The 17,150-nt window shown below is 36.5% G+C and overlaps 1 protein-coding gene across 9 annotated transcripts in view; it reads left to right on the forward strand.

Annotated features, from left to right (window-relative positions):
- Positions 1–17,150, forward strand: part of 5-HT7 (5-hydroxytryptamine receptor 7) — a 554,635-nt gene that overhangs the window by 294,132 nt on the left and 243,353 nt on the right. For 2 of the 9 annotated variants that reach the window (XM_073960269.1, XM_073960266.1), the window contains one exon: positions 16,309–16,373. The exons of 6 other annotated variants lie outside the window; for them this stretch is intronic. The gene's annotated coding sequence lies outside the window, so the exon portion shown is untranslated. Of the gene's footprint in view, positions 1–16,224; positions 16,374–17,150 lie in introns of all 9 variants that reach the window. One more of the 9 variants, XM_073960267.1, reaches the window with a different exon arrangement.

Genomic DNA, 17,150 nt, shown 5'->3' on the forward strand with positions numbered 1-17,150 from the left:
AAATAACGGAGATATCACAATAGTCGGTAATACATCCCATTTGTTCACTTTTAAAGAAAACACGCTACAGGTCATAATTTTGATCGGATCGTCACCAAATTTTGGGTGTTGATGGGGGTCCCGGAGGGGAAGAAGCCTATTTATTTTGGTGATGGTCGGATAATATTTAGGGGTCGGAATGGGCGAAAAACTTTTTTGGAGAAAAATACAATATTTTTTTCCAAACCGAATATCTCAGCTTCTATAGGGGGTATACCAAAAGCAAAGCCTAATAAAAGTAGAAAATATCGCCTTTGCAACGATGTAAATAGGTTGTCGTAGGTGGTCAAACAATGAAGATATCGCAAAAGCCGCTAATAAAACACAACTTTCAATGAAGACATTCAAGCAAAGGCGCTAAGCTATCCCAATTTTAATATATTGAATTTTACCAGTCAAAAGCTTATGCACAAGGGAAGTGGTGTAGGGTATCACATAGTCGGCCCCGACCCGACTATAGCCTTGGCTCACCTGTTTGTATATTTGTTACAGAACATAAAAAAACACAAAAAACAGTTTTTTCATAGTCATTTCAAAAATGACTATGAAAACGCGACAAAATCGATTAGTTGTCAATGAGTGCCGTACCTAAAATTTTCTGAGCGACATTTTTGCAGAACATATCGAAGCTGAAAAACGTCATCTTGTGGTACTTTTATAGCGGCTCTTAAAATAAAGGACGAAAAGGGCATTGAAGGAAGCGAGTTTGAAGGTCGAAGTGCTCTACGAAAATAATCCTCATTGGATTTGACTGAAGACATGTCACCTCAAAAATAAGCTAAAGCAATTCCTAATGCCTTACAGGGTCTCTAGCAAAAACTTCATCACGTCATAGCGGGGTTCTGAATATACTCACCAAGGGCTTTCATCTCCAAAAGGAATTATTTCTTCCCCAGACTTTCACCTCCATTTTGTTGCGCAGTGTTATAAACCTCCAAGAGGAAGAAGAAATAAAAGAAGAGTTTTTCGTAAAAGGATATGATTAGATCTAAAATATATATACTAAGCTTTAAAATTATCACAAAAGATAGTGGAGTAGGCCTATAGGGGAAACCACGTTAAAAAAAAACGCGCCGAGTGCACTACCTCACATGTGGTGTGGAAATATGTGCATATCATGATTTGATTGACTCGTATCTCAAAAATAATAGATTTTATGTAGAATCTGTAAAGACCATAATTGTAGAGAATTTTCTATTCTACAACTTTTTCTTTAGTCACTTTTTAATCGAACTAAGCGTTTTTGAACCAAATGAAAAACAACTGCGTCATGTCAATTTCCTCTTAGGTGCCGTGGTAATGTGTGCATATTGTGTATTGATTGGCTTGTATCTTAGGAACGGTGACTCATATGTGGACATCGTAAGGAGCAAACTTATAGGAAATATTGTAATATAAAACTTTTTCTTTAAAAACTTTTTGGTGAGTTCTACGGTTTTCGAAATAAGTTTAAAATAATCGCGAAAGGTCAACTAACGCACAGGTGCCGTAAAATTACTTAAAGTTCCTATATTGCGTGACTCATATCTCAAGAACCGTAGGTCCTAGGTCAATGGTTCATTTTATAGAAAATTTTATTGTCTACAAATCTCTTCTTCGCATTGAAATGAAAGAACCTATAGTTTCTGAGTTATGACCAAAAAACGAAAAAAAGTCCCAAAATTTGACCTTTGACCCCGAATAACTTTTTTTGCACACATGGGATCGATGGGGACTTTTAGGACGATGCTTCTAATGGCCAACTCTAGCTCTCCACCAAAATTCAGCTTTGTGGGAATTTTTGCTATTTCCCCCTTATACGCATGTCTATTTTGACCGGACTAAGTAATGCGTGACAAAGAAATTGCAAAAGATGACCTTATGTGTGTGTGCTTGCCCTTAATAATGTTGAGTAGTTTAGGCAAATAGTTTGATTGTTAGTTTGTTAATCAAGCTCTATGGACATCTGTAGAGGGAAGGGACAAGGCAGAAGAGAATAACTTATGTCTTTTATCGGACTGCATTAATATGATGTAATGAATTTTTGATTTGTTGTTTGTAGCTTCACTAGATGATATTTTGGATATTTCTTTTTACGTCTCTCTGTGGGCTCCAGGGAAAGGGGATAAACCCCTCAGTGTGTTAATTCTCCTTTATCACGAGTCTCGTAACTGTCCAAATTGGGGAGTAGGTGTTCGGTTCGAGTTAGCAATTGTATTTACCCATGTTGGGTATTTGCGACCAAGTGTGACAATTAAAATTTTGGAACTACGAAGATGTTTGCGCCTGGTGGGACAAAAAAATGACTATAATACGAGCTTTCGTCATGTTAGAACAAATTAACTATTACCTTGTAGGATTCTGTATCTTTATGAGGAATTTAATATTATGGCCTCCTTTCAGATAAATAAGATGAATTAAGTTGATGGATAATAACTTCAGTTAATTAAAACTTCTTAAAATTTGACTTCCGAATTTAAATATTTATACAGATTACTGAGATTTTTATGATTAACACACTTGCCACTTTTGCGTCTTATCTGTGAGGCTATTAAAAATCAAAGAGGAAGTTGGTCAAGCTTGTCAAAAATAGAAAGTCTCCAGTTAAACATACTCATCTCTAAAGCGATATCAAATCACAATCATATGTTTTGTTTTTATCGACTAGCTAGTCTGTCTAAGAGGTTCAATGAAGTGAATCGTTGAACGCTGCTTAACTAAAAGGAAAATGTTGCATGCTATAAAATTCTTGTGAAAAATCACATACCGTTAAATTTTGAATGTAATTTGCAAAGTCCATTACACTCTATAGAAGACTTCAAGTGGTTTTTTGTCTATAGAAGATCTCAAGAGGTCTTCTGTCTACAGAAGACCTCAAGAGGAATTCGGCCTTTAGAAGAACTCAAGAGGTCTTCTGTCTATAGACAACCTCAAGAGGTCTTCTGCCTATAGAAGAACTCAAGAGATCGTATGTCTATAGAAGACCTCAAGAGGTCTTCTGTTTAAAGAAGACCTCAATAGAACTCAAGAGGTCGTCAATCTATAAAAGACCTCAAGAGGTCTTCTGTCTATAGAAGACCTCAAGAGGTATTCTGTCTATAGAAGACCTCAAGAGGTCTTCTGTCTATAGAAGACCTCAAAAGGTATTCTGTCTATAGAAGACCTCAAGAGGTCTTCTGCCTTTAGAAGAACCCAAGAGGTCTTCTGCCTTTAGAAGAACTCAAGAGGTCGTCTGTCTATAGAAGACCTCAAGAGGTCTTCTGTCTATAGAAGACCTCAAGAGGTCTTCTGTCTATAGAAGACATCAATAGAACTCAAAAACTCAAGAGGTCGTCAGTCTATAAAAGACCTCAAGAGGTCTTCTGTTTATAGAAGGCCTCAAGAAATGGTCTCTCTATAGAAGACCTCAACAGGTCTTCTGTCTATAGAAGACCTCAAGAGATCTTCTATCTATAGAAGACCTCAAGAGTTCTTCTGTCTATAGAAGACCTCAAGACTTCTTCTGTCTATAGACGACCTCAAGAGGTCTTCTGTCTATAGAAGACCTCAAGAGATCGTCTCTCTATAGAAGACCTCAAATGGTCTTTTGACTATAGAAGACCTCAAGAGGTCTTCTGTCTATAGTAGACCTCAAGAGGTCTTCTGTCTATAGAAGACCTCAAAAGATCTTCTGTCTATAGAAGACCTCAAGAGGTTTTCTGTGTATAGCAGACCTCAGGAGGTCTTCTGTCTATAGAAGAACTCAAGAGGTCATCTGTCTACAGAAGGCCTCAAGAGGTCTTCTGTCTATAGAAGATCTCAAGAGGTCTTCTCTCTATAGAAGATCTCAACAGGTCTTCTGTCTATAGAAGACCTTAAGAGGTCTTCTGCCTATAGAAGACCTTAAGAGGTCTTCTGCCTATAGAAGAACCCAAGACGTCGTCTGTCTATAGAAGACCTCATATAGAAGACCTCAAGAGATCGTCTGTCTATAGAAGACCTCAAGAGGTCTTCTGCGTATAGAAGACCTCAAGAGTCTTCTGTCAATTTCCAAAATTTGTCAAGAGGTTTTCTAACCTCAAGAGGTCTTCTGTATATAGAAGACCTTTTTTGATAATGTTATGAGCTCTTCCCTCAATAGTCCATATAAAGAGGTCTTCTGTCTAAAGTCGACGTCAAGTGGTCTTCCATCTATAGGCGACCTAATTAGGACTTCTGTCAGTAGATGGTCACAGATAGTCCTCTGTCCTTATAAAACTTTATGATATATTCTCTCTATAGTCGTTCTCAAGATGTCTTCTGTCTGTAGAATATTGGATAGCTTTTCCATGCTTATAAATCACAAATGTTATCAGCTCATAAACTGTGTTGAAGAACATTTTCATCATCATTATTATTCACATAATAATCACCTAACTCCATTGATGGCTAACTTAAACAACAATCCTAATTAACTGTAAAAATTTTCAGGCACGCAATATCTACTACCGCCACCCACCCAACAAGGAGATAAAACGCATTATACGATTAAAAAAAAACAATTTTAACAAAAGCCTATATAGTCACATGGAATATCGTTAGGCATACAAAATTCATCCAGAGAGACCACCACAAACGCTAACCCCACATCAGCCATAACAGCACCAGAAATTGTAAAGGAAAAAAAGGCAGTAATCATTGAATATGATTGATGATGATTTAACTAATCGCTCAAACTTTCTTCAATTCCTATAGACGTGGTTCGTTCGTTCAATTGCCCTGTGTTCGAGAAACGCCTTCTGGCGTTGACGGATGAATAAACGATACGGAGTTCAATTGACTGCTGGTCTGAAATGTTTATATTTGGTTATATTTTTTGCAGCTAAATAAAAATGGGATTAGGTTTTATGTGATTATTAACTGTTTTCTTATGAATCTTATTTTTTCTTCTTCAAAGCAGGTTTAGGCACATGAAATATGTCCAATAAAACGAAGAATATGAGAAGTAAAGCAATCAAAATATTTCGATAAAATAAATTTAATCAGTTTTTAGACAAACAAGTAAAAAAGTATCAGTTGCCTTTGCCGACAGAAAATATACCCTTAGTCTATGAAAATTGAGGCTTTCATATACATATTAACTGATCGATTTCAAGATATACACAGCGAAATCCTTTTCCCACCCAATTTTCGATATTTTGAAGGTTGTAGCTTCATTATCAAACACAAATGGTTAAAATTTGGTACCTAATTTTCTTGGCTGGTAGAAAACCTTCCTCTAGAAATTTTTCGTTAAAGGCCCACGCCTTAATATAGCCTTCATAGAACGGTACCTCCGATTTTCGGTATTTTGAAGGTTATGGCCACAATAATCCATCGAAATGGCTGACATTTTGGTATTTAGTCTTCGTTGGGGGATAAAATTTTTCCGACTGAAATCCGTCGGTATAAGTCCACGTCTCAAAAAACGGTACCTCCCGATTTTCGTAATTCAGTATAGGTCCACGTCTTCCTATATCCTACATAGAAGCGTACCTCTTGATTTTCGGTACTTTTAAGTTTTAGCCAGATTATCTTACCGAAATATCGGATATTTGGCATTTAGTCTTCTTTGAGTCTTAAAACTTTCCACCGGAAATTTTGTCGGAATAGATCGACGGTACCTCTCGACTTTTGGTACTTTGAAGGTTAGCAACATTGTTTTACCGAAATTGCTAAAACTTGGTATTTGGTCTCCTTCATAAACAAAAGGAAACTAATTGTTTCATTTTACTTCAATACAACTCGTGGTGGAGGGTATAACAAGTTCGGCCCGGCCGAACTTAACGCCGTTCTTACTTGTTTGTATTTGAGTTGTAGTGACCAATATTTCGGTTTTGGTAGGGAGCACTTTAAAAAGATTTTCTGAGCTTTAAATTAGTCCCAATTGCCTTACCAAAAGTGGTCAAATCTCAGAGATACAGAACAAGAAGTTATAAATTTCTAAATGGTATACATTTCAATAACTTGTTTGAAACATTTTCCATAATTTTAACGTGTCAAGTCTTCCTCAAAGAAAACATGCTGAAGTCTTGATACAACATGCCTCAGAATTGAATGTAGGTCGGCCGTCTTTGATTTAATTGTCTATAATCTAAAATGTCAACTCTTCAAAGCTATTGTTGCCCGCCCTTTTTCTATTTTCCAACAGCAATCGTTTATAAGCTTACCACTAATAAATGTAAATTTGCTCTTAACGATTACAAAAATTATGTAGAATTATGTCGCCACCATTTCTTAACAAAATGTTAATTAATTTTGTTTTCTGTTTTTTTTTCTCTCACCTTAATTGAGCGTTTTGTTAATGCAACAGGCCAACAAACGAACCATTATCGTCGTGTAACTTACACAACTTTAATTTCACATGAAATTTGATTTCGTAGAAGAAAAAAACAAACGGTTCACTTGGAAATACTTTGACATTTAAGCATATCTGTGCGTTGCTAACAGCTTTTGTGGCTAGAACTTTAAATGGCCACGCACAGCTAAAAAAACAGCAAAGGACTTGGAATGAAATACAAAGGTCCTTTAATGCTAATGATGATGACGCAATACATTTAAATTCTGGTGTTATTGTTAAATTGTTACCAATCACGCACAATTTGTTAAGTGTGTAATGTGCGATAGAAAAGTTAATGTTTTTCTACAGTACGATTTTGAAAAATATTATTAGGGGTGCAACATATGGAAAGTCCGTCAAAGGAATAAAATATATACCTAGTGTATTGTGATTTAATTAAACCATCACAAATAATTCAGCTGAGTGCGTTTTAGCGTCCCTTCAACCTCCAGTGCGGCATTCACCTATTGGAACGTTAAAGTACTTGGTATAGGTTTTAGATTAGTAACCCCACGCTGTGTAAAAAGAAAAGCTAAAGACAGCACAAATGAAAACCCCTAATTTCAACCCAGTAAACTTTTTAAGGAGAATGATCTGCGAAGTTCGAACAAACGGTAAAAACGTCGCAACAATACGTAAAGGTAACACTCATTATTATAAAGGGTGTTTTTTTTTAAGCCCGATAGAACTTGAAATTGTAAAAAATAACACAAAAAATTAAATTGTAATCAAAATTTTTATACCCTACACCACTATGTGGGGAGGGTATTATAAGTTGGTTTTGGCCAAAAAGTTTGTAACGCATCGAAATAATGGTCGTAGACCCATACTTATATATACCAAAATGAATGTCTCGACGAGCTGAGTCGATCTGGCTATGTGTGTCCGTCCGTCCGTCCGTCTGTCCGTCTGTCCATCTAAACCTTGTAATCACGCTACAGGTCGCAATTTTGATCGGATCGTCACGAAATTTTGGATGTTGATGGAGGTCCCGGAGGGGAAGAAGCCTATTGATTTTGGTGATGGTCGGATAATATTTACGGGTCGGAATGGGCAAAAAACTTATGTGGATAAAAAGACAACGTTTTCTTCCAAAGTGAATATCTCAGCTTCTATACGGGGTATACTAAAAGCAAAACCTGACAATAAAAGTAGAAAATATCGCCTTTCTAATGATGTAAAGTAGGTTCTCGTAGGTGATCAAACAACGAAGATATCACAATAGTCGCAAATAAAACCCAAATTTTCATTTTTGCAATTTTAATGATAATGACGAATATCACAGCTTTGGTTGGGGACTTTCCAAAAGCAAAGCCTGGCTGTAAAAGTAGAAGATCCCATCTTTTCAACGATGTAAACTAGGTTGCCGTAGGTGACCAAATAACGGAGATATAGCAATAGTAGGTAATACATCCCATTTTTCCACTTTTTTGGAAATCACGCTACAGGTCTCAATTTTGATCGGATCGTCACGATATTTTGAGGGTTAATGGGGGACACACAGATGAATAAGCCTATTGATTTTGGTGATGGTCGGATAATATTTAGGGGTCGTAATGGGCAAACAACTTATTTGGAGAAAAAGACAACTTTTTTTCCAAAGCGAATATCTCAGCTTCAGTATGGGGTATACCAAAAGCAGAACCTGGCCATGAAAGTAGAAAATATCACCTTTATAATGATGTAAAGTAGGTTCTCGTAGGTGATCAAACAACGAATATATCGCAATAGCCGCTAATAGAACCCAACTTTTTATTTTTGCGATTTTAATAATAATGACGAATATCACAGCTTTGGTTGGGGATCTTCCAAAAACAAAGTCTGACTATGAAAGTAGAAAATCCCATCTTTACAGTGATGCAAAGTAGGTTGGCGTAGGTGGCCACATAACGGAGATATCACAATAGTCGGCAATACATCCCATTTTTCATTTTTTTGTAATCACGCTACAGGTCGCAATTTTAATCGGATCGTCCCGAAATTTTTGGGGCTAATGGGGATCCTACAAAGAAAGAAGCCTATTGGCATATTTTGGTGATGGTCGGATAATATTCAGAGGTCGGAATGGGCAAAAAACTTATTTGGAGAAAAAGTCAATGTTTTATTTCAAAGCGAATATCTCTGCTTCTAAAAGGGGTATATCAAAAGCAAAACCTGCTGATGAAAGTAGAAAATATCACCTTTGCAACGATGTTACGTAGGTTGTCGTAGGTGGTCAAACAACGAAGATATCGCAAAAGCCGCTAATAGAACATAACTTTTCATTTTTGCGATTTTTATAATAATGACGAATATCACAGCTTTGGTTCCGGACCTTCCAAAAGCAAAGTCTGACAATGAAAGTAAAAAATCCCATCATTACAATGATGTAAAGCAGGTTGGCGTAGGTATCCAAATAACGGAGATATCGCAATAGTCGGTAATACATCCCATTTTTTCCACTTTTTTGGAAATCACGCTACAGGTCGCAATTTTAATTGGATCGTCACGAAATTTTGGGTGTTATTGGGGGTCCCACAGAGGAAAAAACCTTTTGATTTTTGATAATGGTCGGATATTATTCAGGGGTCGGAATGTGACAAAAAAATATTTGGAAAAAAGGCCAACGTTTTATTTCAAAGTTAATATCTCCCTTCTGTAGGAGGTATATAGAAAGCAAAACCTGGCAAAAAAAGTAGAAAATATCACCTTTACAACAACGTGAAGTTGGTTGTCATAGGTGGTCAAACAACAGAGATATCGCAATAGTCGGTAATGCATATCTTTTTCCATTTTTTGCAATCACACTTCGAAATTTTGATCGGATCCTCACGAAATTTTGGGTGTTGATGGGGGTCTAACACAGAAAGAAGCCTATTGATGGTTGGCATACATCCCACTTTTCCATTTTTTATTTGGGTTGTACTGTCGATGCACTTAAATGCGTTTCAAAAAAATTTACCTGTGTTAATGAAGACATTCAGAGCAAAGCTATCCCAATTTTAGTATTTTGAATTTTATTAGTCAAAAGCTTATGAACAGGGGTAGTGGTGTAGGGTATCACATAGTCGGCCCCGACCCGACTATAGCCTTGGCTCACTTGTTTTTTATTCGAAAGATCAATACGTGACATTAACATTTGAAAATGATTTCGGGCATATGGGCACCGCGGCTGTTCTTGACGAAGTGCATTCTGGACGTCCAATTTTTGGCCACTTTTTCGAGCACTGCTGGCCGTATGTCACGAATAACACGAACAATGCTGGCCTCCAAGGCATCAATTGTTGCTGATTTATCAGCATAAACCATTGACTTCACGTAGCCCCACAGGAAATAATCGAGAGGTGTCAAATCGCACGACCTTGGAGGCCAATTGACAGGTCCACTTCTCGAAATCAACTTATCGCCAAATTTTGATTTCAATAAGTCGATGGTTGCGTTAGCCGTATGGCACATAGCGCCATCCTGTTGAAACCACAAATCCTCCGGATCAATGTCATCCATATTTTCAAACAAAAAATCATTGATCATGGTGCGGTAACGATCTCCATTGAACGTAACGCGAGCTCCGGCCTCATTTTTGAAGAAATAAGGTCCGATGATGCCACCAGCGTGAAAACCGCACCATACGGTGCATTTTTCTGGATGTAATGGAGTCTGTAGGGTCTCTTGTGGATTGGCCTCACTCCATATGCGGCAATTTTGCTTATTAACAAACCTGTTAAGCCAAAAATGCGCCTCATCGCTGAACACAATTTTGCGATAAAACAACGGGTCATTTGCCATTTGTCATTTGCGAATCGACGACTGATGTTCAAAGTAAATTTGGATAATTTCGTAGCGTTGTTCAAGCGTGAGTCTATTCATGATGATTTGTCAGAGTATACTGAAACAAATAAAAAAAAAAAAGTTTCATCAAAATGTAATCTTTTGTGTTACTTTTTACAATTTAAAGTTCTATCTAGCTTAAAAAAACACCCTATAGCTTTAATGAGACATGATGAGCTAAGGCTACAACATATTGTCTTCAGATTCTCCAGGGTAAATTAATGCCTTGTGCCAATTTTGAAGAAATACACTATGCAACACTGAAAATGCAAACAACTTCTAGTATGCATTTTTTGAAAGTAGGGTTTTGTCTTGTCAGATCCAATTCGGATTTTATGGCCTCATCTAAACTGGCCTAAATCTACACTTTTTTGCATTTATCAGGCCTTTATCTCAGAAACGAATAGGAATTTGGTCTTGCTGTCTTAAGCAATCTTGTAGCCCTAAACTAGTAGAACTTATCTTTTGAAAAAGAAAAAAACACATAAGAAAAACTCCATCCAGGGCATCAAAATCTTTAAAATATAGAAAATTTTACATAATTGCTGAAATTCTGGTCAGTATCGGCTAAAGTATTGGGAGTTGAACCAAATAACCTTTTGCAAAAATCTTCCAAATAAAGTTCTCAACAATTCTTGAGAAGATTCTGAAACTCTAAAATGCTTACTTCATGTTGTTTCAGCGGTATTTTGCATCATATCTTTTTCCACACGTATTTCAAACGCAATTCACACCAACAGTTTATTCTCGCATTTCGGATTTCTCTACATTAGTGACATTTTTATTAAATCGTCGTTGAAAAATTTACTGAAAACAACGGGATAGAGGCATTTTACAATAATGATATGTTCCGTATTACATTCCAAGGAATATTTTTTTCAAAAGAAAATATTCAGAAAAAATTAACGTTACGCTGTAAAATGTATACAAATTGTGGCATTTTATGTATATTTTGAAATTTGAGACAATAAATGTAGTTTTTCGAGTTCATTATTTCTCCTAATATTTTATTCTTGTCCTTACCTACAAATTTGCTTCAGAGGTCAGAAGAAGATTCGTATTGGTTTCAGAGATATAACCCCGAATTTCTTTAAAAACTCAATATTTAACCATGTTTAGATGGGGCCATAAAATCCGAGCTGGATCTGACACAACAAAACCCAACTAGATTTCGTGTCGTTTGGGTCTGTACCTTCAAAAAACCTCAGTTCGAATTGTTTGCACACAAATGCCTAAAAAGAGCTTGTCACTGATTTTAATGCGAAAATTGGGAGGTAGAATATTGTAAACCAACGTTCGATAGGTCTGATATACTGCGCTGCTACATAAACATGGTAGTTAGCAGCACTAGATTTAAACATCCTGATATACGTAAGGTTAGCAGATCAAATCACAAAGAAATTGTGACAGAAACCATTTTTGACAGATGGAAGGCGCTCACTGATTGTCTGAACGTATAACATAGACTAATGAATGTATAGATTACAAATGTTTCTCAGCTCTTATCTTCGAAAAAAATTTGAAGCAATAGATGTCGCAGACAGTTGTCCACGGGTCGATTGTAAGCTACTTGCTTCACTCAAACCGAAATGCAGAAAAATATATACATTCATGAAGTTATTATTCACGAAAAAGGGCATTTTAGTTAAAGTGACTGGAAGAGTACACTATGACGTCGAACAATTTAAAAAAACAGCCGTCAAATTGTAGAAAAACGAATAAATTGTTTTTGAAGTCGAGTGATTTTAGTAGCCCTAGTTAGACGTGAGTCAGATGACTAGCCCCAACATCGCTTTGTGCAGAAAATTAATGCTTTTGGTGTCTATACTTTTCTTTGTCTATGCGTATAATCGCTTTAAGGAGCAAACAGCGACTCTGTTGTTTTTCTTATCACTTCAACTTTCGAGGTTATGGGCCCACAAAGGCCTGAGGCATTGATGTCAAAAGGGATCATTTTGTGGGGCTCATATCTTCCAAATCGCTGAGATTTTGGGTTTACTCGTGGAAGCAAAGTTGTAGCTCTCGTCTTAAAGGATAACAATTGTGAACACATAAAACCTATTCAACCTCATCTTCAAGGTCAAAATCGTCAAGGTCAAATTTCCCTTATAATTTTTTCTCGGTCTTCGTTAAATCGTCAATCAGCTTCGTCGTTCTCAAACATCGTAGAAACTGACAATCAATCAATCAATCAATCCTGAACACCAATCGCCAAAGTCATTACTGATAATAAATCAACATCGTTTATCCAGAGCGGCCAATCATATCATCCATACCGGCCAATAACCCTTATCACCGACCTATCCATAAGTATCCATCTGATTTTACCCTTTCATTTCGTAATGTTAAGTTGGTCCTTGATGCGACTGGACTTAAGCCAGCCGAAGAGAAAACCACGTTTCGTTGCAGTTTTCGTGCGAGAGTCCATATTTTCTGTACCCTTAAAATTATGTAAAAGCTCTTAAAAAGTGTCACTACCAACATAAGTATGATAACTCATGAATTGAGTATTAGATTTGTTTGAACATTGCAAATCGCAATATCCTTTCCAAAGTTTCATCAAGACCTCGCAAAAGCTTGAACATTTCACTTAAGTGCAGTTTAAGCTCAGATTTTAACTAAATGTAGTTCTTGCGGTCCTGAGTAAAACGATATAATGAGTACAAAATGAAACAATTAAAAAAGCGTTAAATTTCATATTCTGAACTAATATGAAATATTCTGAACTAAAATATAATAGTTTTTAATTAATTTATCGTTGCAATCGAGCTAAATGACCGTTGGTTTTTGCACGTGAAAAGGGAAAGCCGAAGATTCGAACCCACACAACCACCACTATGTGACATGCATGTTTCGCAGTTGGTAGAGCGACTCATCAGACATACCGTCTGTGTAGTGTTGTTGTGTTCTCTGTCATCGAACTTTTCTGCTTTTTTACGCATATCCAAATATCGATGAAACAAGTAAGAACAGAGTTAAGTTCGACCGAGCCGAACTTGTTATACCCTACACCACGAGTTGTATTGAAGTTAAATGGAACAATGTGGCTAACCTTCAAAATACTGAAATTTGGGAGGTACCGTTCTGTGGGGGCTATATGAAGGCGTGGACCTATCCTGACAATTTTTTAGGGGAAGGTTGTATATCTCCAATGAAGACTCAGTACCACATTTCAGCAATTTCGGAGTAGTATTGAGGTCACATCCTTCAAAATAGCGGAAATTGGGAGGTACCGTTCTCTGGGAGCCATATAAAGGCGTAGACCTATACCGACGAATTTCATACGGAAAGTTTTATACCCCAAATGAAGACTAAATACCAAATGTGAGCCATATCGGGGGATTATTGTACCCACAACCTTCAAAATACCGGCAATCGGGATGTACCGTTCTGTGGGGGCTATATGAAGGCGTGGGCCTACACCGACAACCTTCATATGGAAAGTTTAATACCCCAAATGAAGAATAAATACCAAATTTCAGCCATTTCGGCTAAAACTTTCAAAATACCGAAAATCGGGTGGTATCGTTCGATGGGGGCTATATCAAAACGTGGACCGATATAGCCGATTTGCAATACCAAACATCCTAGGTGTAATAGAAACTTCTATACCAAATTACAAAGCTCTATCTTAAAAATTGCGAGCTGTATCTTTATTTCAACAGTCCGTCGGACGTACATGGTTGTATTGATATCGAATTTTACCCTGATCAAGAATATATATACTTTATGGGGTCTCCGATGAATATTTCGATGTGTTACAAACATAATGGCAAATTTATTTATATCCTCCATATTATAGTGGAGGGTATAAAAACTTCAAAATACCTGAAATCGAAGAGGTTTTTGGAGGTTATTCCAAAACGTGGACTTATGTCAATAATTTTTGGTGGAGAAGTTTTTTCTATCACTAAAGGCCAAGTTATACGAGGGGCACTAAAAAATAGTAGGCTACACCCAGTGTTCCCAGGCGTGATTTGAATTTTGTTGGGAAGTTCGACAGTTTTTAGCCTAAGCGTCATCAGGATAGTTTGACATGCGACCATATGTTGGGTTGTTTTCAGCGACTTGATTGAGACACCTAAAAAACATGGTTTTTGAACGCTTTTACAGCATCTTCTGGAGACAAAAATAGGTGACCACGCCTCTTTTTCTTGATGTGCTACAATCAAATGAAGTCATTGGATCCCCAGTCAGGGCTGTACGGTGGGTGACTCATCAATACCACGGTTTGTCTGGTAAAACAGCCGCTGGATTGAATCGATGTGAGAGAGCTCGCATTGTCATGATGCAGAACGATTCGTTTTCTCTTGTTCGTTTTTCGAATTCCTCAGGAGACTTCAGGCAAACAAATTGCAGTGTGACACTCAGAATTAAGTGTCCTATATTTCTCAAACCGTATAGTCGCCACACGGTCAGTTTTGCCGAAGAAACAGGCGACCATTTGTCTCGAAGATTTTCTTCCATGAGCAACTTTCGTTGGATTTGGCTTGATTTCGAAGACCCAAATGGTCGATTTCTGTTTTTTTTTCGGGACCCTAAGTATAGATCCAAGATACGTCTGTGACGATCAAATAAATGCCGTTTTAAGCATCGCGATTGTTTTTGTTCAAAATTCCTTTGCACAAATCCACAAGAGCCTTTTTTTAAGCGATTGACCAATTTTGGTGGATCTAGCGAGAAAACTCCATTTTTGCGGCCAGTAGTGCAATTCTCTAACTCATTTTTTGAGTTACCGACAAATGTCGGTAAAAATAAAATGCTTTTAATTTCAGTAATTAACGATATTTTTCGATAAGTTAGCGACGAATAAAAAGTAGTCGTAAAATTCTACCGATAACAAGAGTGTCGTCAACTTTTATTTGAACTTTTCATTCATAAGTTTGCGTTTTAATGTTACCGATTTTTGTCGGTAACTCAAAAAATGTGTTAGAGAATCGCACTACAGGTGTTCATACAATATCAAATATTAGTTGGAGAAAGATATGCCCAAGGATGTCCCTATCTCACGGTATATAGCATGGCGATCTTGCATTATCCGTTCACGCACGGCTTAATGTTTTTCTGGCACAACGGCCTATTTTAGGCGACCCTCACGAACTTCGTTGTTTTGGCGAGTGTCGGTCATGTTGAATTCATTAAACCAGTTTTTCATTGTGCTATAGGATAGGCCTTTATCGACATACAAAGATTTAATTTGATCGATGCACTCTTACCATGATAATCGACGTCGAAAATTGTGAAAAATTATAGGACGAAAATGTTCACAAATAAATTAATTTTTTTGGAAAGTATTTTTTTCAAGACACTGTGAACAACCCAACGCATGGTCGTATGTCGAACTGTCCTGAGTACGCTTAGGCTAAAAACTGTCAAACTTAGGGTAAAAACTGTCAAACAAAAAAAATGTTAAAGACGCCTGGCGACACTGCGTGTTGCCTAGGCCAGAAGGTTTTTTGTGCCCCTCGTAACTAATTCGGTCAAAAAATGTAGCTAAAGACTCCAAAATATATGAAATCGAGCGGTACCTTTAAGGTGGGTTATTCCAAAACTTAGGCTCATTTACTCAAAGACTTTGGCTTTATCTGTGCCAAATTTTCTTGTTGATATATCTAAAAATCAAGGAGTTACAGTTGATTTAGTAGAAGGTTGGCATAAATCAACAAAACAGTTGTTTGAGTTTATGAAGCACTAACACACTTCAAATAATGCTTGAGCTTGCACAGAAATCTAGCACTGATATCTGGCTAGCTTATTGCCAAAGACTGTCCCAGTAGTTATTTTATTTTTTGTGTAATAATCTTTTTAATTTAGGAAGTCAGATTTCAATCGTCAACTTAAAACGCGTTTTTCTCGAAACTGCGTATTTCTCGAAACTAATTTCCCCTGATCATGAATATATTATACCTCTATACTATGATAGAGGGTATAAAAACAGGATTTTTCCATAGTTGTACAGCCTATATTAATGTAATATATCTGACAAAAATATATATTTATAGAAAACTAGAGAATTAAATAAAAAATTATATAACAAAATATTGTTTCTTTTTTCTTTGCAGGTAAATAATACAACAGTTTATAAATACCAAGGAATGTACAGGTTAAACAAACACATCTTAAAACGTACTTTTATGTATTTGCAGTGATTCGAATGTATAATGTCACAAAGTTGCACTGTCAATTGCTTAAAAAGCACCAATACGACATGGTAATTTGTTTTAATGCGGGCGATGAGTGATAGAAAAGTTTCACCCTACCAAGCCAATGTTGTTCTTACTATGATTGTAGAGTATTTTAATTTTTGTTTTCGTTTTTTTGCACAGCTAAACTCTAACATGGATTACATAAGAATCCATTTGGATTTGTTAGAGAATATGTTGGCGAGATTTATATAAGCAGTAGAAATGCAGTTACTGCAACCACAACACTTCACACTTGAGTTTTTTTACCGAATAGAAGAAAAGTATGCTTGGCGTAGCAAAATACATACCAGCAGCTAATTGTAATTGAGTCAATTAATTCGAAGGATTCACAACGGCTACGAAACACAAGCCGTATGGAAACCTTTGCTCTTTTTCTTGTTTTACTAATTGGAGTTATTTATCGTAGTGCTGTATCGTAGATGTTTTATAGTGGAAAACACTACAACGATAAAATATCTGTAGGTTGTGTTTTTTGTGCTTACAAAATTGCATAGGTTGAATACAATTCACAAATTTTTACATAGCAATTACATCCGGCTGACTATGGAAAATTATGGCGAAAAAAACAAACAAAACATTCAAACAATAATTTCTTGAATTTTACATTGCCATTAGTTGTTATTCAGACCGTAATAACGGCTAATTCTATACCTTAATTTGCTTATATGCAGTAACAGAGAACGAAACTAAAAATAAAAAGAATTATGGATAAGAGGGAATTCCAATGAATTTTTTAATATCGACATCAATGGAAAATATACAATTCGATGTGAACTAAAAAT

Source organism: Musca autumnalis, unplaced genomic scaffold (assembly GCF_047663935.1).
Source record: "Musca autumnalis isolate F117 unplaced genomic scaffold, ASM4766393v1 scaffold_1, whole genome shotgun sequence".
Classification (NCBI taxonomy): Eukaryota; Metazoa; Arthropoda; class Insecta; order Diptera; family Muscidae; genus Musca; species Musca autumnalis.